General features: G+C 45.6%; 1 protein-coding gene across 1 annotated transcript in view; it reads right to left on the bottom strand.

Moving 5' to 3' along the window:
• Positions 1-23,652, bottom strand: part of LOC119371946 (uncharacterized) — a 231,328-nt gene extending 207,676 nt beyond the window's left edge. Inside the window, exon 1 of the mRNA XM_037642396.2 lies at positions 23,073-23,652. The gene's annotated coding sequence lies outside the window, so the exon portion shown is untranslated. The remainder of the gene's footprint in view (positions 1-23,072) is intronic.
• Positions 23,653-24,538: the final 886 nt, after the last annotated feature.

Below are 24,538 nucleotides of genomic sequence, written 5' to 3'. Positions count from 1 at the left end.
CGAAATTTGTGTGCCTCCTGTAATTTTTTTTTTCATTCTTTCGGTCGTTCCAGTTTTGACTGCCCAACAAAGAGTAGTTGGTGCCGACAGGGGGGGGGGGGGGGCAACTTCACCTATAATCAGATATCAATAACAAAAAAGCCAAGAGCCCTTGCCCTATCGGGAAAATAGCGGCAAGCGAAGCTCGGCGTGTGCGTGCCTGACTTACAGCTTTCCTTTCTTTCTTTCCTTATTTCTTTCTCTCTTTCTTTCTCTCTTTCTTTCTTTCTTTATTTCTTTTTATTTATTTATTATTTATTTTATTTATTTATTTCGCATTCTGCAATGCTCCCTCCTAACTGTTTCCTTGCTTCATGTCAGGAATTGGACCGTCATTTCAAACTTCAGCTGCTGCAGGCAACAACGACGGTCATGCGTTCATATCCAGGCAACAATGAAATGTGGCAACGCGAAATGACAAGGTGACCTCGATAAAAGATCGGACTGCCACATCCGAAACGGCTGGTCGTTGACGAGCCCACGATCGAGAGAGCATCACTTATTAGAAAACAGCGCATACAAATGCGCATGCGACCGTCGCCCCTTAGAGGGCCTGGTTTGTGTACGCCCTCATTTCTGTAAGGCAATACAAGCTTCACTTGGAAACTTCGCAACCATATGCCAGTATAATAATAATATCTGGGGTTTAACGTCCCAAAACCATGATATGATTATGAGAGACGCCGTAGTGGAGGGCTCCGGAAATTTCAACCACCTGGGGTTCTTTAACGCGCACCTAAATCTAAGTACACGGGCCTCAGACATTTTCGCCTCCATCGAAAATGCAGCCGCCGCGGCCGGGATTCGATCCCGCGACCTTCGGGTCAGCAGTCGAGCGCCATAACCACTAGACCACCGTGGCGGGGCACCATATGCCAGTCGTACAACACAAAGTTAGAGTGCAAGCCTTTGTTATCCACCCGGCATCGGTCTGACCGTCAAGTTCAGCAACGCGACGCACTGTTGGCTATGATGTGAAGCCTTCCTTGAGAACGTTCAAATTTTCTCACTTCAGGTGTTATTCTCAACCGTCGCGAACACTGATCACGCTTCTCTGCCATCGGGCTTCGCACCATCAGCACGTTCATTGTTAACCTTGCGGTAACTGCGACAACCTGAAATGCGCCTTTCCGTCCCAGGGAAGTGAAAAGAGGGCTGACTAGCACGCTAACTGCGCTGCAGCTATCAACTCTGGATTACTGGCATGCTTTCTACTTTGAGTGAGCTTAGAGTACAACATCGCTAAGCAGAAAAACACCTGTCGAGACTTGCTAGAAAATTAATCTAGATACGGTCGTAAAAGGTATTTAAAAGAACACTAATAAGAGTTTACAAGCATTGTGAATGCAAAAACGCTTAATTGTGACGCCATCTTCAGGGTAATCATCTGTGATAAATGTAGTACATGGCAAAAAACTAACGGTTGTCTGCTTCTTTTGTAAAGAATGGGTCGCCGATTACTAGCAAGAAACTCGGATTGCTTTATATTTCGTCGCAGTACACGATGACAATGCATGTGTTGATATGCCTCTGTGATTTATTTATTTATTCGGATACCTACAGCGCCCGATGGACATTATTGCAGGGGGGGGGGGGGGGAAGGGGGCGGGGAAGCATTGCAAGTGGTGTACTACAACATTGAGAGCAACAACATCAAGATCAAGAATATATTGTTGAGATTACAGATAACGTAACATATCTACATTCTAAACATAACGTAGCACTCTGATGAAGCAAGAGACCTGTATTATTGCATTCCGCAGCCTGACCTACTAACTTGCGTTAAGAAAAGCAATGACGAAATTTGGTTATCTTCGGTTTTGTAACGAAACCGGAAGTTCAGACGAAAGTACTTTAGAAATAGGTACTACTTGAGGTCGACATTTATCCAATGAGGAAATATTGTAACGCTGAAATCACGCCACCTTAACGCAACGGAAAGGAACACTATATTTCAAACACAAATATCACGTCGTATGTCCCGTATCTACATGAGCAGGGGAGGGGGGGGGCGCAATATTGAATCCTGCTTTCCTGTACCTCGCGAAATTGGACAGAGACCTCGCCGAACATCTCGAGGGAACTAGAGTGTATAAAGTTTCAAGGAATTTTTTCATTATAACTTAAATGCACCGATGCGATTTCAAAAAAGAATATGAAAGCTTTATGGGTGTCATTTATGAATGTCATATACCTCTTGTAGTGATCTTCCATATGTTCATTTGACGGCCCCATTAGAGTCCTCGATGAAAAATTTATATTTTCTGACGACTGCAAAATGTTGGTATTACCGTCATCCTTCTAATATGTCTCTGCTGTCACATCATGCAGCCTAATCGAACCTTATTAAAGGAGCATACAGAAAATTTACCTTGGCAAGGTGGCAAAAAAATGGGCGCCTTATTTAAAGTGTCGTGAAATGAAGCAACAGTACTGGCGAGGCCGCGTTTCCAAGCAATGTGTCAGTTGCAGAAAAAGTTTGCCCTTATCCTGCACATATACCGTCTATCGCATAAACTGAGGAAGGTAAGCCAGGGAGCATAGTTTCTTTCTGCCCCCTTCTAACACCCCCCCCCCCCCCCCAAAAAAAAAAGCTGAACAGCCTGTGTTAAAAAATGAACATACGAGACGGAGCAATAAAGTACGTATGCGAAAAGAAGCACTGAAAGAGTTCACTAAATGCTGGAAGTGTTTTGTATATTGGCTCCGTATTGTTCTGACAAATGCTACGCTACGCAAGCAGCCAGGTATGTATGCGAATAAGCGGCTGAGGGAGGCACTCTAAGAAAGGGAACAAATGGTCGCGGGATGGTTTTTGTATTTGCCCGTCATTGTGACAAGTGTGGATACGTTCCCCGCTCTCAAGAGACAGTTATCTTAAAGAAACGTGAACTGACCCGCTATTTCAGTGAAAGCGCTGACATCGATGCATATGGCGAAACATCTGTGAGAGAAACGTCCCTGACACTATCAATTCCAAAAATAAGATTTTCTGCGCATGCGCTAACGATTAGAGTGACTGTTTAGCTTGTTGTCAAGGACAGATGAGCCTTAGGTATATAGCTTTCTCTAAATGCCTAATCAGCCAACTTTAGTTAGCCCATCCATTATCACATCTGTCTAATTATCTGGCGTCTGCCCATCGCTGAAGGCTCCAAGCCCTCAATCCATCGATGTTTCATCGAGCTAACAACGAGATGCAATAATCATCCGTCGCACGGCTACATTCTCCTTCAGGGGCCTAGACGAATATGTGCCGCGATGGCGTTTTCATCCCCAGTGTACTATTTCAAAGCAACGGTAATCACCTCGTCCATACCTAAATTTACCGTCTTGTACCCGCCCTTTGCGACTCTGACAATTGCAACAAGTAATGAAATATCAACAACGCATCCCACTGTAAGCTAAATTTAGAACGCTCCTACAGATGAGTCGATGTAAGACAGCCGTATACGTTCGTGCTCAATGATGGACCTACAGCTATGTGTACGCCTGCTGCACGCCTACTTCTGAGTTTGTAGGTGTTTGAGCGATCGCGCGTGTTTTATTGTTTCGATGCTTAAAAGATAAGTCCAGTAAAGTTTGTTTTAATGATGTCAATGCCAATGATATACCTTAAGATAATTTGTAAGGAATTAACTTGCTTATACCTCTATAATTAGAAACGCTACGTCGCGCGTTTATATTAGAAAAAGTGCAAGCACAACAATCACGAAAGTCTATAGTCACAGGCAGACTTGGCAGTAATGACATTACCGCTATAAAATTACGGTAATTAAATTAATTTTTGCTGCAATGAGCAATGTGATGAGTCACATTTGTGGGCTGGTAATTTAGTAATGCAATGAATCACGTCAAGCGAGTAATTTCAAGACAATTACTCATTAATTTTTTCCGATTACATTTGACTAAAATATCGCATGTCCAATTCTGTTATCGCATAAAAAATTGACCGAAAAAGGAAGAAAACCAAAAATACAATTTCTGAGTAACAAAAGATATCTGAGATTTCAGCGTATATGTGCTGCAAATAAATTGTACATGAGTTCTGCATGAATGATGAACTTTTGTTAAGGTAATCTCAAAAGTAATACTAATTTAGTGTCATTACTCTATGTAAGTTGTAATATGTAATGTAATTTTATTACATTTTAGGAATTTCAGAAATGTAGTTAGCGATGTAACTTAATTACTTTCTAGGAGTCATTTCGCCATCTCTTGTTACGGGGTTCTACGCTTAAAATTTCAGCCATGGAGGCTGAAATAACAAGCCACCAAATTACTCGTTCAGTTCGCATGAGCGCGCACGCGGTAACAAGAAATCCGACTCTTCATTCGACTCCTCTGTGATGCTATAAGTGCAGCGTGAAATGAAGTTGCCGCCGCGTTTTCGAATTTCCTCCAGCTTGTCCCTATTTGTGGTTTGCGGAACTCGCAATAGGACACCTAGTCACTTCAGCAGTAAGGGCTGAGACAAGCTTTTCCATCGCGCCGTATGGCGAAGCGTTATTCTACACATGCCGTAATAATCACGGGGGAGTTGCTCAAAGAGCCGCGTTTCGTAGTGCTGCATGCGTACAGTAAGACGAATTCAGCGAATAATTTGACCACAGTTGCTTCGGTGTACACGGCCGTTTTAATTTTCTTAAATTAAATTGTACTTTTTTACGCGCCATTACAAGAAAACTCCGAATTGATTATGACCATCAGGGGATCCCTAATGTGCACCTAAGCGGCCGCATTTCGATACCGGCGAAATGAAAGAACACCCGTGTACTCATATTTAGTTGCACGTTAAGGAAGGTGGTCAAAATTAATTCGGACTCCCCCACTACAGCGGGCCTCATAATCATCGTAATTTGCCCCGTCACGGTGGTCTAGTGATTACGGCGCTCGACTGCTGACCCGACGGTCGCGGGATCAAGTCCCGGCCGCGGCGGCTGCATTTTCTATGGAGGCGAAAATGTTTGAGGCCCGTGTACTTAGATTTAGGTGCACGTCAAAGAGCCCCGGGTAGTCGAAATTTCCGGAGCCCTCCATTACGGCGTCCCTCATAAACATATCGCGGTTTTGGGATGTAAAACCCCAGATATTATTGTCATCGTAATTTTCGCCCTTTAAACAAACAAACAAACTGAATGGCTCTTTTGAAATGCAGAAGCCCTGAAGTAGAACACACTTACGGCGTTTCCCATCAGCACGCGCCGTAAATTTCGTAACTGTGTCATTTCGTTATTAGTTGATTAGTAAATTTCGTTATTACTTAATTAAATAATTTCAAAATAATGTCCGCCTAAGGGGTAATTCAGCTATAGGTAACGTGATTTTAGTAAGTTATACCGGTTTTTGCTTAAGTGCTCGAAGGGAAAAGAACAAAAAAGTAAAACAACTATGTACCCCGACCATAACGAAACATTTGCCTGCCGGTATACAACGTTGAAGCTTGTTTCTCGACACGCTGCCGAGGACCACGCGCACGCAACGTTTGACAAAACTGCGAGAGGAAGACCTGTTCTTTTTCTTTCCCTTTCTTTACGCAGCTGCATGAAAGCCATGAGCATCTTCGAGACTGAGCTGCCAAGAAACAGTCATCACGAGCGACGCGACTCGCGCCGCCGCTGACAAGCACCGAGGAAACGGGCCGGAGCGCCAAGATCCGGGCCTTCGCCTAACGAGCGGCACTTTCTCTTCACAGTATAGCATATATACCGGGGAAGAAAACTGCCCTAAGCAGGCTGAGCGCGCAGCTGATGTGGCCGTGCCGGACTGGGAGGCGAGCGAGAACTTTCCTTGGTCGTTAAAACGGTGCACGCAGCGCACATACGCGGTGAGAAGGTGCGCACATGGCATGCAAGTATGGCGTTTCTGCTTCCCAAGCGAAATTGTGTCTCTTTTCGCGGAGTACACAAACAAACGAAAAAAAAAAACTGCTTCCACCACCGGCCTTATGCCGCCGATGATATTAAACTATACGGGAACGCAAACTTTTATGGTTCATATTTCTTTACGCATTCTATCCCTGTTTGCCTCGTGTGATAAGAAGTATTCGGCAGTGCTAACTGGCGGCAACATTTCCTCGACTACTCGCGAAAAGAACAAAAAAATGCTACTGAACGATTCGATTTTTTTTTCATCCATTTTATCCACTGGTTCATTTTGTTCGATATGTAGCCACTAGGATGTCGTAACAGAAGGTAACGTGTTTTTGCCGGAAAAGCGCATAGTAGGAGCCGCTATGCGAAAGATACCGCTTCAACCACAGCTGCAGGTCAACATGCGGGCCTGCATAAGGAACACACGCCAAATTATCCGCGCCTCTGTATTTCTTTCAACTGCTGTATATCAGTACAATGTATGCGGCTTATAGAAATCCGTATTAGCATGCGCAGCCACTCACGCGCACGTTCTTGCAGCGATTTTTGTCCAACCATATCAACACATGCTTAATGTGCCACACGCCTATGCCAAAAGGAAAATTTTTTCCTGAAAAATTCCAGCCCACACATTAGATAGAATACCGCCTCTTTAATCAAATTTCCTAGCCTTCATTTGTAGCCCCATAAATTCTGTACTTCCACATCCGCCCACCATGCAGCTCAATTTGTCGTGTTTTTCATTTCTTTCTTTCAATGTCATTATTTTTTTTTTCCTTATCAGAAAAAATGTCGTGACCCCCTAGCGTTCACCAGAAGCGCAGGAAATTGCTGGATGAATTTCGTCAAGTATAAAGCTGAAAAAAAAAACGTGAAAGAGAAGGCCGCAAACCCCTCTTTACGACATCTGTGGCATTCAGCGCGCTGACGATGTTTGCATATAGAACAAAGTAGCGAGGAACGCCGGAGAAATCGTAGTTTCCCGCTGCGCTTATTTGCTGCCGAAGTTTCTTTTCGTTTTTTTTTATGCTTCGTTCTTTTGTTTTATTGCACTCATTTCTTTTAAAGGCACTCGCCTGTTAATAGCTAGAATATGCATACGGCTACTTTACAATCAAGCATTTGTCTCTTAACTGATGTGAAATATCAGCGTATGCATTGCATGAAATGCAGGGGCCCAAGTTTCTTTTTTTTTTCTATTTCGATAGCAATTACATGGACACTCTCGGTGGATTTTTGCCGTCGCTTCGCCGTCATGTTGCGTATAAAGTACAAATCAGTAACATCGCCCCGCGCATCGTATGTTCTACATGCGAGTAAAATCGCACGAGCGCTGCGGGAGAACGCGGCTGAAGCAGAGATGAGCGAGCCGGCCATCACCGTCGCACGAACGGCGCGCGCGATAACATCAACCGCATGCGAGGCCTGCCGTCGATGGCTCCTCAAGCAGAGAAGAAACGCCCCGACCGTCTTTCGTCGGGCGAAGGAGCATGAAGGGGCGCCGGTGGGGAAGGGGAGGGGTGTCTGCGTCGCTTGACTAGAAACTGCTAACTCTGATCAAAAGCGTGCCGTCGCGAGCGCTATCTCGACAGACGTCACTATGCGGCTTGTATATCCTCGTACGTGCTGTGCCCTCACCGCTTACTTCACGCTGAGACGAAAGACAGCACGAAAACTACTTTGCTCCCTGGAGCGGCCATATTCCCTTCCACCAGCGTTTCGCAGAGTAACGCGAGATCGGACCCAAAAGAGTTAGCTGCGAGCCTTACGTCGTATAAGATTCAGATTTGTTGCTATCGCATTCATTGTTTCGCCCTTGCGGTGAAACTGTTTTTTTTTTTTTTTTGCTCTTTACGGTTGGCTTACCGTCTTCGCTAATAGGTCTGTCAATAAAATTAGCGGGCACTTACTGTTAAGATTAGGTATAGCGTAATTACTTCTGTGAACGGTCCCCGTGCCAGCATTCATAAAACGTTATTACGCTAGAAATGATAGCGTACACACCGCGCCATGCCGTAGACGGTACCACGAAGTAAGAAATTTTCTCTCTTCAGTTAAGTTTGGCGGAATGAACCGTTTAAGGTTAGGATCGATGTAAGTCTGCGCACATTGTCTTTTGACCAGACCATGTGTCTGTGTTGAATGTATAGCTTTCACAGCAACTGGCGCACTTCACTGCCGGGAAAAAGGAAAATCTATATAGTATACTCATTTTTCGTACGCTTATTTCCAAGAATGCTGCAGTGTCCTGGTATACACTGGTAGGGTATAACGTGTCCTTTTTTTCTTGCTTTGGTGTGTTCCCTAAAAATTATATTTATGAAAGGTGAATTGAAAGTAATTTCTTTTATCTCCTCCTTAGTGTTTTTATTTACACGTGTGTGTAACTTGGTGAATGTTTTGGACTGCGCGATGTGCTCCTTTATATCTTTTTTTTATTTATTCTTGCGTGTTTTTATTATGGGATTCACGCGAATAAGAGTAGCTGGCGCCAGTAAAGGCACCAACATCTCCTATCAACCATCTCAATAAAGTAAGAAAAGGACTATTCGTAAGAGAAAAGCACAACCAAATCCTCACGGTGAACATACTGTTATTATCAAAGGCGGCCTAGCAACGGCGAAAAGCACTTGCAAGTAATTGTGAATATGGGGCAGAATGCACAAAGCGGTTCGTTCATAAATGCTCACTGCCGTTGGCCGGTATAGGTTTTGCCAATGATTCTGCCAGCATCAGGGCTGACTGACATGACCTCTGACGAACACTTCTAGCGAGAGGCAGCTTTGTGAATACGGGTCCCCCCGTGTAGCACTCATTACGAAGCAATGACGGGATTATAACGAAGCGAAAGTGGGTAGCCGTCGCCCGCAAACGGAAGCAATTCCGTTTATTTTTACCCCGACAAAGATAAGTCATCTGGCGCTGTGTTGTGCTCAGTAAATCCCGCACTATTAATACGGCATCGGTTACGGCAAGCCTTCGAATGAGTGCACGGGCATGCTTTCGGGAGCCGTGGTGTTACATTCAGTGACTCTACAGTACATGGGTCATCTTCGACGGTGAAGGCGGCGCTATACCTTGTGATTTCAAATGGGCTGTGAACTTGTTTTTGTTTTTTTGTATGGTAGAATCGATTTATTCCAAGTAGGCAAGGCCTTAGGCAACTTTTAAAAATTGTTTCTTTTTTCTTTTTCTTTTTGTCGAGCCTGGTGGCGCACATGTCACCTCCCCGTTACAAAGGGGATGCTCATAGCATCCATCCATCCATCGAACAAAGAAACGTGACTTCACCTGTCTCCTTTTTCCTATACTGCATATCGCTTGTCTGTCACTGGTTTGAGTCATATTACCGGCACTATATTAATGAGAACTATATTAATGAGAACTATATTAATGAGAACCGTGCACTGTAGTTTTTCATCTTTCGGCTCAGGGCTAGTTTACGGATAAGCTGCACAGTGTGGCGATCCTTTCAGTGAGTGCTCAAGGGGCCCAATTCACCTCAAGGCGCAGTTATTCTTTGTTGCTGCAGCACCGACTGAGTAGAGGCTTGATGGAGCCCCGTCTTCTCCTGCACCTAGAGCAATATCTACCCTTCAAACACCTAATTCTGGAGGTCACGTGATCAATCATGCGTTAGAGGAGGAGACCACGCGTCTCTTGCTCCAGCTCTGCATGAGCACGCCTGTCCGCGCGGTTGAACGCATACGCGGCCCGATATCGTTGCTTTTTGGGGCTAACCTGCGTAGCGTGCAAAGGCTGCGGGCGAGCTGACAAGGTCGGTGGCTTCCTGCGCGCTCTCTTCCCGCCTAATATAAGGGATCGCGTAGTCGAAGTTAGGGAAACGTGGTGAAGCGAGTATGAAGAGTTCGCTCCCCGCTGCCGGCACGCTTAATTCATAGCAGCCTTGTTAAGGCGAGTGCTCGCGGGCATCGAGTGGGATATGCTCATGCTTACCCGTGTCACGCGGAACACAATTAGCTAGTAAATGTTTATCGAAATGTATACTATTGATAAAACTGTAAGCCTCATTTCGTGTAAATGTTTCCTTTTTATCACTGTCTACGCTTTGCCTTGTGGACGAAACTACACCGTCTTTGTAAACCATCATCATCATTATTGTAAGCCTATTTTAGGCCCACTGCAGGACGAAGGCCTGTCCCATGCAGTGACCACCCTGTCCGGTGCCAGCCGATACCATTTTATGTCTGCAAATCTCTTAACTTGCAGGTTGCGTTTTCAGAAGTACTATAAAATCCTGCGGCGAGTTTCATGCGCAGAGTTCGCTCAAAAGAACCGGGAGCGCGGGACCAAGGACGACGTACGAGAAACAGCCACACAGCACGCCGTCCTTGGTGCGGCGCTCCAGGTTCTTTGAACGTATATGAATTGCCAACTAGCCCACCTGTCCATCCTTTCGCACACGGAGCTCAAAGAGTAGAGGTTGCTACTTACAAGAATAAATTATTTATTGTCGTTAGGAACTAATGAATGCAGCCTACTGTGTCCGCAATATTCTGGTAAGCGGGACTTTTTCCTCCTATTTGTGTGGGGCAATTTTGTTTTGTTTTGTTTTTGCTGGGGGGGGGGGGGGGGGGGGGGGGGGGGGGGGGGGGGGGGGCGTGTCACTTTTTTTCCGCGTGACCTTTAGATGGTACTTTTTCCAGAGAATGCTTGTCGACGCTTTCTTTTTCTTTTCTTAAACAATAATTTAAAACACCCAAGGTGTATGGTAAACGTAAAACCTGAGGCACTTTTTTTAGGGGTGGGGGGACGAACGGGGAGGAAGAGCAGAGGTAAGGGAAGGGGGGGGGGGTCGACATAGATCGAGCGAACGAAGCTTCTCCCAAAGCATGTTTTTTTTTTTTTTTTATGGGCATAGCGTGCGACTGATCGTACGACACCAACGTCCTCCTATAATATCATTTCCGGCCCCTTATTTTCTGTCTAATTCTAACGGACGTGCTTTACCTCCCTCCTTCATTCACTCTGCTGTCGTCGTTACTGTTCTTTTTTTACCTACTCGTCTTGTAAACCCATTCCTATCATTTTAGATTCACAATTTTCACATGCCTATCAGCCATGAAAAGGATACTAGAACTTTAACGCCCTAACGAATCTTCAGTGCATGAGGTGTAAAAAAAATTCCGCAAATACACATTACGTCTATGAAAGCAGAATTTCCTCGACGCGATGCTCGACAGGAAGTGGTAATCCTGTTCTAGTGTCTCGTTCGCCTCCAAATTTCATAAAGAGCCGAGCTGCTAAACTGCCTCCCTGGTCCTGTAAGCTCGTAACCCGAGAATGTAAACTGTCATGCGCTCTTTATCGGCTGCCGTATTCGTGAGCAGAAAAACCCAGGCAGCACCACGAGTACGCTCGTCATGGTTTGATTGAGGCCTTAACAAGCTTTGACAGCGTGCAGTCGAAAGGAGACTACGAGCGACAAGCAGAAATTAAATTCTTTACCGCGCGCTTCGCTTGCCCCTTTTTTCGCACTTCTATGTACACCGCTTATCTTTATCGTGTCTGCGTAACTTTCACAGGCGTTCCGCAGCAGTAGCTCATCTCTTTTTCTTTTTCCTTTATTTCGTTCTTTTGTTGTTCCTTTCTTTCTTTATGAGTCAACGCTACAAACAGATGGACCCGGGGACACCGGCTCTCGCACTAAGACTTTATCAGGCTGTGAAAAAAAAAGAGAAATCTGCGGCCGTCAAAGGAGGAAAACCGCAGGCGCGTAACTAACGCAGTCCAGGCTGTTTACGGCCATTTTCTTACGAGTACGACTGCGCTTTCATTCCCTGCTTCCCGATAATGTCAGGAAACCCATGGACATAAATCCCAAGTAACTAACCCACCAGCTGAGAAAGTAGACGCAAGCAGTTCCGTGTCAAATAGCCACGCGAAGGGGAGTCCATCAGCGGTCTGTCAGGGCTACCGATTCCTGTCGCTTGCTCCTGGCCAATCAGAACGCAGCTCTGCCTCAAGGAAAGACCCCGAGAGCCATGAGACGGATGGCACGTACATCTGTCGCTCGATAAGCGAAAATGTTTCCAGCCTCTTCGTGAGGGCTGGAAAGCCCGAAGCTACATGGGACACGCCTGCAGTAAGAAATGCCAGTCCTTTGGTTGCAAATCTAGCGCACCCAGTCGATAAACGTTCCGGCTCGACGTCACCTGCTCAGTACGAAGATTCAGTCGCGAATCTCTGCGTAGCTGCTCAGTTGCACCTTTACAGCGTCCCGCTGCTCGTGATTCGAGACTTCTCTTTCGGATGACATAGCCCCTTTACCACGTATGGCCAAGCAGTTTTCTATTTTGTCAGTGCGACTCTGTTTCTCTTTTATTTATGGCTGATGTAGAATTACATTTGTATTGCGGTGCATAAGTTTCGCCATTGACAAAGGTGCCATTATTAACGACCAAAAAGATGCTTAGAGCATCCGTTTGAGTTGAATTTTATCACCTTCTTGTAGCGCCGCATTTCAGTGGCACGCGCCATGACTATTGTGCACACGAAGCCCACGAAATGAGAAGGATTACTGCCGAGCCGTTTTTCGTGTGATGGTTTGCTGTATCTAAGGCTCACGCTGCATGGAATACATTGGGCAAGGTTATCCGCTTTACCAACCCGCGTACCCAAAATCTGAATGTTTAGGCGCCCAAAATAACAAAGCGACGTTGCCTGCCATTTGGGTGTTGGCGTCGTAGCTACAGAGATTACGCAGTGCCACAATTTGAGCTTGTTGATGCGTCATCTTGAAATGTCATCGCAGCTCAAGCAAGACCGACAACACAGAACAGATCACGAATATGGTCGTGTTTGTGTATTCACGTTGTTTTGTATCCACAGGTCGGCGAAAAATTGGAGCTCACTCAGACTCACTCAAGAAATATATTTTGACCTGAAAGCTCACTCTGACTCATACTCACCAATATTTTCCTCAACGGGACTCACTCGGACTCAGAGTGGTGAAAATTTTTCTCAACCAGCCTCACTCGGACTCAAACTCACCAATATATTTACTCCGCCAGACTCACTCAGACTCACGGCTTGACCTGAGTCTCAGTGAGCCTGAGTGAGTCGACTCACGAGTCCATTAGCGTAAAATTAGCTGTTTTGATCACGGTGTCAATGCTATATAACGTCAATATCTCGCTTAATCGGTGCTCTACGATATGCCTTTTATCCTGTACATTCAAAAACGAGTTTTCAGTGGTTTCTACCCAGTAATGACATTTTTATGAAATACGCGACTCACGCGTAACATTTTTATCAAGAACATCCTGTGAAAGAGCTTGCGGGTGGAGGTCATGGCACCCCCTTCAACTCACGCTTCTGATCAATAAATATTGAAGTGGTGCATGAACGCTAGTGCGTTGAGATACTGTATGTGAATAGACCTTAGTACAAATGTAAACCGATATAAGGCTGATAGTAATGCTGAAGATGAGTAGATAGGTCGGCAATAAAAGGTGGAGCTCACTCAGACTCACTCAAGAAATTTATTTTGCGCTTAGGGATCACCAATATTTTCCTCAACCGAACTCACTCGGACTCACACTCACTAAAATTTTCATGTTTGTATTGCATCATGTTGCTTACGTTACACTGATATTCAAATACAGTGGTTACGAAAGTAGCACCTCGGGGATGGTCATGCATCATTCTTAATGCTCGTCAAAGTAACCAGCTGCACTAGCTTGATTTTCGCTTTCGAAGCAATATCGAAATATTTTTTTTTTACTTTAGAGCAACCTAGCTGGATAACGCGCTAAAGGAGAATAAAACTCGAAGGCCTTTAAGAAAGCAATAGATTGGCAATATCGACGAAAGACGCAGGGCAGCTCTTAAATAAGTGATGGAAAGCGCACACAAGGCGAAGATGTTTGAAGAAAACGTTACTGGAAGGTTAATTAGGGGCGCACTGTAATTAATTGCGTAAGAGATTGCGCATGCAGCATTAATCCTGATGGATTGCTCAAGTGTTACACAAGAGACTAAAAGACAGCGACAGAGACAACAGATTACGAAACCACGGCAATTGCTGCCTGGTTCCCTCGCTGTCTTCTCTCGTAACGGCGAACTTAGTCCGTCCATACGGGACTTGTTGGGTTGAAGCCTGCAACTATGTTTAATTTTCTACAGATAGAAAACGTATCCTTGAACAACGACGTCAATTGCCAAGCTGATTACTTTTCCTTCTATACCGGCTACGTCCAAGCAAGATTATCCCCAGAAATAAGCATATTCTGTATCCTCTTGCAAAACAGTGCTGTTTAGTAAGCGGATCACTTCAATTCGCTCAAGAAATTCCGCAACGAGCCTTTCTTAACCAAAGGAGAGGAATAAGAAAGCTGTGCGTCAGCTCATGCCTGACGCTTAATCGGTTTGTACACTTTGCTCGATTTATTTTACTCAATGCAAAAGACGCCTCATTGAAATACATGTCTACTCTGCCGCGCGTTAACCTACTTTATCGAACCTGGTGCTTATCGCACTCGCAAAAGAAAACTCTTACGCTAGAGTTGTTCTTAACATCAGATTTCAGCTAATCCAAATGCCATACATATTGTTAGCGAGGACTTATAGCCAAGGATAAAACTCGCTCGCTTACGAACGAAGAGCTTTGTGAATACGCGCCCGTATTTCTCGCAAATGGAGTAAGCTTTCTTAAGTGACTGCCACTAATCTTGCGAATACCGCAGGCACACTAACGTCCCTAAATGAAAGTTACGAAGCTGCATGAAGTTAATAACTTATTTCAATTAATCCGGGCATAAGTTATCACACATGACCTGGCGTCCTCTGACGTGAACGAAGCGTTTCCTTTGATTATTTTAACTTTCTCATATTCTCTGCTGCACGCTGCTTAATACCCACCTGAAATGTAGAGAATTGTCTCTTGAAACGCATTCACCTTGGGAAAAACTCACACCGGTGCCCATCGGGGAATAACGTTTTAACAGCGAAGCTGTTTAGGCTAGCTGTGATTTGTCTGTGCGGCCTATCAGAAAACTATCGTCATCATGAACGGGCATGTGCCACAGATATTGGGCAAATCCCACCACTCGCCACTGGTTCACTAAGAGAGAGAGAGAAAGCTATAGAAAGAAGGAGAGAGAGAAAAATAGAGAGAAATAATGGGAATAAAGACATAAAAAGATAGAAAGACAGAGAAATATATAGAAAGAGATAGAAAGATCAACAGAGAAATAAAGAGAAAGAAAGAAAGAAAGAAAGAAAGAAAGAAAGAAAGAAAGAAAGAAAGAAAGAAAGAAAGAAAGAAAGAAAGAAAGAAAGAAAGAAAGAAAGAAAGAAAGAAAGAAAGAAAGAAAGAAAGAAAGAAAGAAAGAAAGAAAGAAAGAAAGAAAGAAAGAAAGAAAGAAAGAAAGAAAGAAAGAAAGAAAACCAGAGATAAAAAAAGGTCATTCTATGAGAGGTGCGAACGCTAGGTTCTGGAGTTTGGACATCAGTGTCGTGACTAACCTAGCTAAGGCATAGAAACAACCTAGAAGCACCCAGGTTAGCCTTCAGAATCATCCAGTTTCGCTGTTTCAGGCCTTACGCGATTTAGAGCAAGCTTCGCAATCTTTTTCGTACGATTTTCTTTATCTTACAAGCGTTGGTTAACATAGATTATCATATGTAATCTGAGCAATTCAGACCTGTCGGGTGTTTCACGATTGTCGTCTTTCATCACTGGTTCCAGCCATGTTTTCACGAAACAAAATTAATCAAATACCAATAACCATCATCAGTCATTGCTTTCCTTTTAACGTAACATAGCTGGCGCATCGTAACGTACGTTATGTAACATACCGACGCATCCCATCTCCTGTCTCGCGCACCCTAATGCTGTTTATCCCCCATGTGTCCGTACGGCCACGTTTAAACGTTATTTCTTTCTGCGAATAGCTCAAGATTGCAATAGTCTGCCTTCTGATGTAACATCGCCCCCATCACCGATACTAGTTCATTCACGGCTGCCACTGAAGACATTCCACCAAGTCACTTCACCTAGATAGTGCCGTTGATTCCTATGCCCGCCCCTCATGTAATGTCCCGTCTGCCTGGATCTTTGAGGCATTAAAAATAAATGAAGGTACTCTCAACGCCACAGCCACTGCTCGCTGTCGAGCGCAATTTAAGCGCTACGTTCTGTTCCTACCGCACTACTATAGCTTAAACGTACACGACGAACTGGAAATGTGGTGCAATGCGCCTTTGCGTTATTGATATGAACGTGGATACTTACAAAGAAACGAGATTTCATTAACCAAAGACCGGCAGGCGCTGAAAATATTATATATGTCAGTTTCCACTCGAGCGTTCAGTTAAAAGTTAAGACAGATACTCATAGATCCCTGCTATTATTATTAGATATAATTAGAAAAGATATAATAAGAAAATAGGGTGGCGTTCACTAGTGTTTAACAGGTTAATTTACCCTTATTGCTTACGAAAAAGCAAACTCTGGGGAGAAATCAGGTTTGAGCTTCTTTTCATCGACCATGTTCAGGGCGCAAAGATTTGGGAATCATTGGGTTTTGCCAGAAATTCAAAGACCTTAACTATAACTGTGGAAGCACATACTGCTCAACACACTTTCACATTCTCCTAACTGGCGCGTCAAGAGCCGAAAGTGACGTAGTGCGTCGCGCAAGGCATTTGCACACCATCTAGCAGCGTCCCCTTCTAACCCTCCATTCCGATGTCCCTGTGAAAGCCGAATGAGACGCAGCTGGCATGTCGTACAATCCGTGCGCCCGTTTTATTGAGTCGCGTTCCGCACTTTCTACGGAAAACACTTGTACGAATTTTCTCTCTGCACCGCGATGCAGCTGCGGTAATGCTCGCCCAATCCTCTCACGGCTGCAAAGCGTGCATTGCGATTTTTTTTATTCTTTTTTTTATTTTCAAAAGGTTTTTTTTTACGTCAACGGGCACTAAAGGGCAATATTTTCGAGCACTGTAGTCAGACTGGCCACAACACTTACCCCTGTAACATTAGCAATCGCCAGTAAACAGGTCATAATTGAATAGATGAAGCGGGCTTCACCTCACATAATGTCTCAGCATGAGAAAGCCAGCTTTACAGACGCTTTCCTTAGAAAGTCACGCGCATGTATACGTACCTACCCACGATGTTTTGACGCGGGCTGCGGGAAGCAACCCACACGGGCTCGAATTAGACATCCTGAAGCAGTCAGTAATAACTTACAACTTTTCATCTGTAAAAGCGGCCATATTAGTCGTGATTAACATGAACACACAATACGCAATTAAGGTGATGAGATTCAAGGGTGGGATCGGGTGGTCTTAGGAACAGAAATACCCAAGCCAGCATCTACAGATAACTCTGAACGGGAAAAAGTTACCTTTGTCAATAGGACAAATCAAAATGCGCCCTAGGCTTGCCTGGGTTAAATCTTACGGTGTATGCACCATCAAAAGCTTAGAGATGCGTACGTGTCATGCGTAAGATATGCGTATATACTACAGATATATCAAAATAATGTCAACGGACTGATGCTCTCAAAAGAGTATGAAGCGCGCATTAACCAATAAGCAGAGAAAATTTGGCGAACTGGTCGAAGAAGAAAAGCAGAAATAAGCTGTGGAAATGTTGCGATAAGAATTCGTGTAAAACGAAGTTCACTGGGGGCGCGAATCTCAAGTGTTGACCGTCAGCGTATTGCTTTCCTGAACAAATTAAGGTTCAAGATCCGTTCCTTTCGCATGTGCTCACCTATTTAGCATAACATATAGCATGAAGAACGTTACAAAAGTAGTAACTAAGAGTCATGGAAACGTGACAGCTTCCAGCATCCGATAAGAGGAGACACCACATCCGTCATAGAACTAAACGCGTAATGTTTTAACTAAATACACAAGCAATTAGGTGCAGAAAACATCTACAACGAGCGCGTAAGATAATGCAAATACTTAAGAAAAAATAAAATTAAAATAACAGAAACATGATATGTGACTTTCCCCGCAATAACAGCCGAAACATGCAGGAGCCCTGTTCGCAAGGGCTCCGTGCCACCAGATTATGTATTTTTAGTATGTTTACTTTAATTTTTTATGCAGTTGGTGTATGATATTCATTTTTAAAACGGTAATTATCCGTACCCCTACCCCACCCGTCCACCTGACAAATTCTCTACGAACTTTCGACTTATGCGCAATATGAAGGAAGAGAAATGTTTTGCGGCAATAAATATCGTACATGTACATTAACGAGATCACAAACAGATTGGGTCCTGAGAGATATAAAAAGGAAGAAAGAAAGACGAGGCATGTAGCGCTAGGCTAAGAACATTCGGGATGAAGAATGAGGGAATCGATGAAAATGGAGGTATTCCATCCCGATAGTGTTCGAATGCGGCTTTTTCCAGGAGTAATCAGCACACATCAGTGCCGATGACGATGTGGACAACGGTGGAGGCGGCGCGCGGATATGATTCGGTTGTCCTTTTGGCTTTACGATTAACTACACGTCCCCATCGCAATGCCTGGGCAGTAAATATTCAGTAAACTACGTGTTTTATGCTCGGCAGGCCCGCTCCGTCAGTTGCTTCTTGACTGCTAATGTTGGAAGCGGCGGAAGGCCGCAACATGCCTCAAAGGGACAGGAAAACCCAGCTGACAGACTCGATGCATTCCTCGTAAAATCTATCGCTGGCGTTTCTGCATTACCAGAGGTCTCGGTGTTATGATTTAAAGAAACGCACTCGCCACGGTCGTCCCTGCCCGGGGAGGCCCCAACGTTATAATTGGAAGTTATTGAAGAGAAAATTTCGTGGCTCTCCCGAAAAGAAGAAGTTAAAAAGTGTCTCGTGTTATATTAATCTTTTTTTTTTCACGTAGCGCCTCCCTTTGTTCCGTTCTCAGGGCCTCCTATTGTCCACAGAAAAGAAAGAAAGCAATCTCGCCGACACTGCAAGCACGCCTTCGCCTAACAAGATTGAGCTTCACAGAATTTGCGGCGGCCACCTACCTGGTCGATGTCCGGAAGCGAATTCCTTCATTTTGGTCTTATTCGCCAGTCTCAAAGGAGCAGCATGTTTCGGTTCATCGAAATAGAACGGAGGCTGCCACGGCCTTTCTCTTTCACCTTTTCTCATCACGGCAGCATAATGCAGTAGCTTAGCTCTAGTCAGCGTAGCTCGTCCCGTTTATTTACATATTTTCTGTTTACGCAAAGGCACCACTGTGAATGTTGTCGCATTTTTACCCCAGCTCTCGTCGGCCCACAAGGCAGCGAAGGCACTTTTGTACTTCCTGAGGATGGCAGGATTGTGCGATCGCTTTTGATTAGTGGAGCAGTCCTGCACGCGTCAGCGAATTCGCCGCTGATTTCCTTCTCTCGTCTTTGTACTCCCCTCTCCTCCAGCGCAGAGTAGCCAATCAGAAGCTTTTCTGGTCAACCTCCCTAGCTTCTTCAGCATCTCTGACTGCTGTCTGGTTAACCTCCCTGCCTTCTCCTTTTCGTATTCCTTCCTGTTTCCCTCCTTCCGTCTTTATTTTTTTTTATTATCCAAAATTTCGCCTTGCTAGTTACATTTCTTTCAAATCATGATACCGTTCATTCTAAAGAAATTTTGCGATCCACGATGCAGGAATTTTTATTCGCTTGTGACAACAAATATTTTCCACTCGTTTCCACTTCTTAGAGGACCTCGCTCAGCCAGAAAACGACTAGTCATCATTTGCAATATTATAAGAGCCCTGCATTAAAAAGCAAAAACTAATTGCATAAAGGGTCTGCTGAAAAGCGTGAGGTGTGCAAGTGATGACGCGTATTTAGTGTTTATTCTGATCTCTCTTTATTCTCCACTGCATTCAACCATCTACGCTCTGCTGTGAAGCGATGACATAAGTAGGAACTAATCTGTGTCCAATCGTCTCACGTTCTGTCCCTGCTTTCCGTCTATCGGGAACATTTCACCGTAGAGCCCATAGTTCTCGTTAGCGTCATCTTTAAGCACTCGCATCATTTTCCCATCACTAGATTGTAGAACAGAAGTAAGAACGTAAACCAGAAAAAGGCGAGGGACGCCCTAAGAGCTCAGCCGTGACGTAACATTGCCATCAAAAGCCAAAGCTGCTCGTATTGCGAGCGCACCACCCCTGCCTGGTGTCAGCGAGAAAAAAAGCGTCGGTTTTCTTTCGGGCGACTTACAAACGCAGCCGCTGCTCAGTGGAGTTTCCGCGTGGATGCGTGCCATAAACGAGCACGTACGGAGCTCGCATCTCATAAAGACGACGCGCCCGCCGCCGGCATTCGAATCCCTTTTGCTTATTTCGGGAAGCGATAACGAGGGCAGTCGGGCTTGGAAGACCCAGACCAGACCCCCTGACTTGCCGAACAGAGAATAAAAGCAAAAGAAGAAACTCTTCGATTCCTTTCACTCTCTAAGCTTCAAACGATGGAAGGCCACGCTTGCCTGATTCGAATAAATTTCCTAAGTGCGGGTTCATAGCGGTAGTCCGGTATTAGGCAATTGACATTAGAGGAATAGAGTCAGCGCCTGGCTCACGTTTGAGTGCGGCGCAAATTTCAGAACAAGTATGCAAGTATAGTGACAATTACGCTAGTGCCGCAATATATTTTTTTTCTACACTCTAAGAAAAAAAAGAGTATGCGTGACTCTTTTCGGAGAGTTCTGACTTGCCACGTATAGGACTCTCTTTAAATAGTCACGGTGACTCTCTTGGTGGGTCAGCGTCGGCTCGCTCTAGGAGAGTCCCCTGACCCTCTAGGAAGAGTGGAAAGACTCTCATCCGGAGGATCACGTTACCATTTATAGGGAGTCAGACGACTCTTGCCGGTAACACTCCTACGGGGGTCAAGGGACCCACACCGAAGCATCAAGCGACTCCACAAGTATTTTAAGCTACTCATTTGACCCTTGCTCTACTTTTGCGCGACTAGTGTTGAAAATAGTGGAGTATTCACTTGAAGCAAGTCCAATAATACTTGCCGTCCTGCCCAGCGACTGTAAAAAAAATAGTTCAGTTTTAGCATTATTTTAGTAAAACTCGTCAAAACAACACATATTTTCCATCAAAGTTATATAGAAAGCGCGAAAAGATGGTCTGTGATTTCCAATTAAGAAGTTTGGGTATTCCTCATTTACATGCTTCTATGAGTATAGCCAACTAAAATGTGTGACTGTGATGTGCACAGTGTCATATGGTGCTAAATAAACAGCAGAAATCGCCCTCATGTTTCCATATTTATTCCTTGTGATTAAGAATAAATCAAAAAGTGGTGACGGCTTGAGGCATCCGAATTGTGGCTTGCTAGGTTGTCGCTCCTGTCCAGCGTGAGCACCATGAAAAACGGTATCTGAAAAGCAGAACGTGATATTATGATGAGAAAATGAAATTGCAGTAAAGGTTTGCAAAACCTACACAACAATAAGTGGTTCACACAGACATAATAAAGGCTAACAACAAAACAACAAAGCACATCCTCCGGCAGCCAGGGGCATGCCGTGAGCGGTTACTGACCGCATGTTTTACAAACGTAACCCATCCTTAAATACTCGGATAAACAGATGCGAGTACTAGGGCCCGAACGACACCCAGCGCGTGCGTACGCCGTCTACGTCGAGATCAGACATGTCATATGCTAGAATTAGCGCACATAACTCCCACAATCACGTACACTCACTCGATTCTGTTATAGCGCCCAACGTCATCGCAGTGTATGCAAACCACGAAAACAGCAAACAGAAACGAAGGAAAAAAGTGCACGGCTTTGCGGCCGCCGTCGAAAGTCTCTAGCTTTTTCGCCTTACCGGCGAGGCGTGTCCGACTTGAATGACTACCGCGTACGTCCTGGAAGCCACCGTACTACATCTGCACCTCAAACTACCGTCTTTAAGCCAACAAAACCATTATATATAGTGCGTCTGAGCGTTATGTACACAGGCTTTTTTTTTTTTCACGTTCCCACGCGCGGAAGCACGCTGCACACTCAAGGTCGATGGAACTGTTATTATGAAGTAGACTAAAGTGCCTCTCAAAACGACATCTTGCACCTTCAGTAGTGCAGACACAACGTGCGATCGCAAGAAATGACCCTCGATAATTGTTTGCATCGCTCACTTTATGGGAGCTTGTACAGCAACGCGCATAACGGTGGTAACTCGTTAACTGACAGCTTTAGTTGGGCATACGCAACAGCCCCGCGGACGCAGGCTGCTGTTGGAAATGGCTGGCGGATAACTTCAGCAAGGCTGCTGCGGACGCCCAGCTACAACTCTATAATTAGTACCTACGAAAGCAGTACACTCACCGTTAACTGGCACCCGTTGTCGGTGTCTGCAGCTCCATGAATATTCCGCCCTCCAAGCGTCACTTCGTGCACGGAGCCGGCGTCAACACCATCAACACCACCGAAGACGCGCATCCAACACAACCACGCAACGCACTGAGGGACTGAGGTCTGAGGTGCTGAGGTTTGAGACTGACTGAGACGACTGAGAGAGAAGAGCGGCGCGCCACCCCGGCGCCAACCCCCTCTGCGTGGCCGAGCAAGGCGCCACAACGGCGCCAAAGGGCAAGCGCGCGATATGTATGGCGTATACGGCGGCTCTTCCGTATACCGAAGCCAATCGAAACGCGCTGCAGGAGGGTCCAGTGACTCCTTCCCAAATGCGAACTCTTTTTCTGTGCCTGTACCTTCCAAAAGGGGTCAGGTGGGCACCCGAAGAGAGTCACGGTTCCATGACCCTCTTCTGACTCTCTTTTTTCTTAGAGTGTACGTTATATTCAAGGCGGCGGAAGGCAGCCCGAAAGTAATAAATGCGGGTAATTTCCGCAGTCGAGTCAGTAAGTGAGAAACGTGCACCTACGTGTGAAACGAGCCGCGCTCGATTCAGTGATCCGAACAGCACTTCATAGGCGCTGCTGACAACGTGGACGTAAACAGCTCTTTTGTTATGTAATCGCGCAACAGTGCCGGAGTGGTTAGTAGTGCGTGCTTCGTTTACTGGGCAAAAAGGGCATCCGTGAACGAAGCACGCGCTGTCGTTGTTCGGACTCGGTGCGTGACAGGAGAAGCAAAACGCGTTAACCCGCGGCTAAGTTAGCGTGTTCGCCAAGTCACGTGTGTTGTGCCAGCGTGGGCCCACTACTCACCTTAGGCAGTCATCGGCGGCGCTCGAACACCTGGCGACAGCGGTTTGGCGGTCCTGCGTCGTCCGCTGCTGGCCCCCCTTGGTGGTGCGCGGTTGCGTCCACGTGCGCTCTCTCCGGTCGGCCGGCCTCGCTGACGGACGTCGCGCGTCCAACGCTGTGACGGCAAAAGTCTCGCGCTCGCTGGACTGCGCCTCCGCTGCGTCTACTTTTTTTTTTCTGTTTTAATCTCTCTCTCTCTCCTCCGGAATGTCGGTCTTCTCCAGCTGCTCTTCTTGGTCGTTCGGGTTCGTCAGGAAGGTGCGGTTCCGTTCGAAGACGTGCGTGTCTCTCTCCCTCTTTCTTTTTGTTGTCCTTATATTTTTTTCCTCTTATTTATAAAGAGAGAGATAGAGAGAGGACGACAACGAGGTTTCGACAAAGTTGCGCTCTAGGGGACTATACCTACATCCTCGGGTTGCCTTAGTTCTAGCGTTTCACGTCGCTGTCGCTTAGAAACTGTGCGTGTTGGAGTGGTCTCGATTTCTCTTGTTTTCGTCAGCGGCAGCGCGACACTACAGCTATAGCGGAAGCCAAGCTACAAACTACCACCGGCTGAGCAACGTCTGCGGAGGAGCCGGCCAATGGGGGAGGAGGATTCGCGAAGGCGCCCGCCAATCGCTGCCCCGGGAAAGAGAGCCGGGCGAGTCCACGACGAACGCGCGAGGGAGGCTGCCGTCGGTGGCTCTGCCGACCGGTGTCTGTGTGCGTGTGTGTGTGAGAGGGGGGGGGGATATAACGGGGGAGGCAGGGCTTGTTGCTTCGAAGCTGCCGCGTCGAATGAGAGCGCTTCTGTTCAATTCCATTTTTTTTTTTCCTTCACTCGATCACACATTATTTTTCTTTGCGATTAGTCGCCGATAGCGCTTGTGGCTGAGGCGGCGCTAACTCCGTTTTCATTGTTGCCCGTCATGTGGACACAAGAATCCCCGATAGCCGTATTTGTCTACTTTCGTCATCGCTTTTTTTCTTCTTCGACGTCAAATGCAAACTCAAACTTGGGTATATATTATTCCTCGCCGAGACTATACCGCGCCGGTGAGCGTATAGTCTGCGCGAATAGAAAGGAAGGCGCTCGCAAGCAAATAAAGTGAATCAGTTTGTTGTGAGCTCGGTCTCCTTTCCCAGTTTATTCACTAAACTTGCAGTTATTTTTTGACGACGCTCGTCGCCTCGTTTTGGCGCTTCTGTTTTCCGTTCTGTCACACTGCGCTTCAAATCACAAAGCGTCGTGCTTCGCGAAGGTTATAGAGTAAAATGAAAATTCGCCAGAGTTTTTGTTTGCATTCGTAGCGCAAGTGAAAAGCAGATAGAAAAAACGCGCACGCACACACGAGCTTTATGCATGTCCGCGCCGCTACCTGCGCATACAAAGCCAGTTTCAATTATTCGCTCCAGTAGATTACTATTGTTGCCTCCGTACTATTATG

The sequence above is a fragment of the Rhipicephalus sanguineus genome, chromosome 1 (genome assembly GCF_013339695.2).
Source record: "Rhipicephalus sanguineus isolate Rsan-2018 chromosome 1, BIME_Rsan_1.4, whole genome shotgun sequence".
Classification (NCBI taxonomy): domain Eukaryota; kingdom Metazoa; phylum Arthropoda; class Arachnida; order Ixodida; family Ixodidae; genus Rhipicephalus; species Rhipicephalus sanguineus.
The sequence above is the reverse complement of the archived record's forward strand: the minus strand, read 5'-3'. Positions and strand labels throughout refer to the sequence as shown.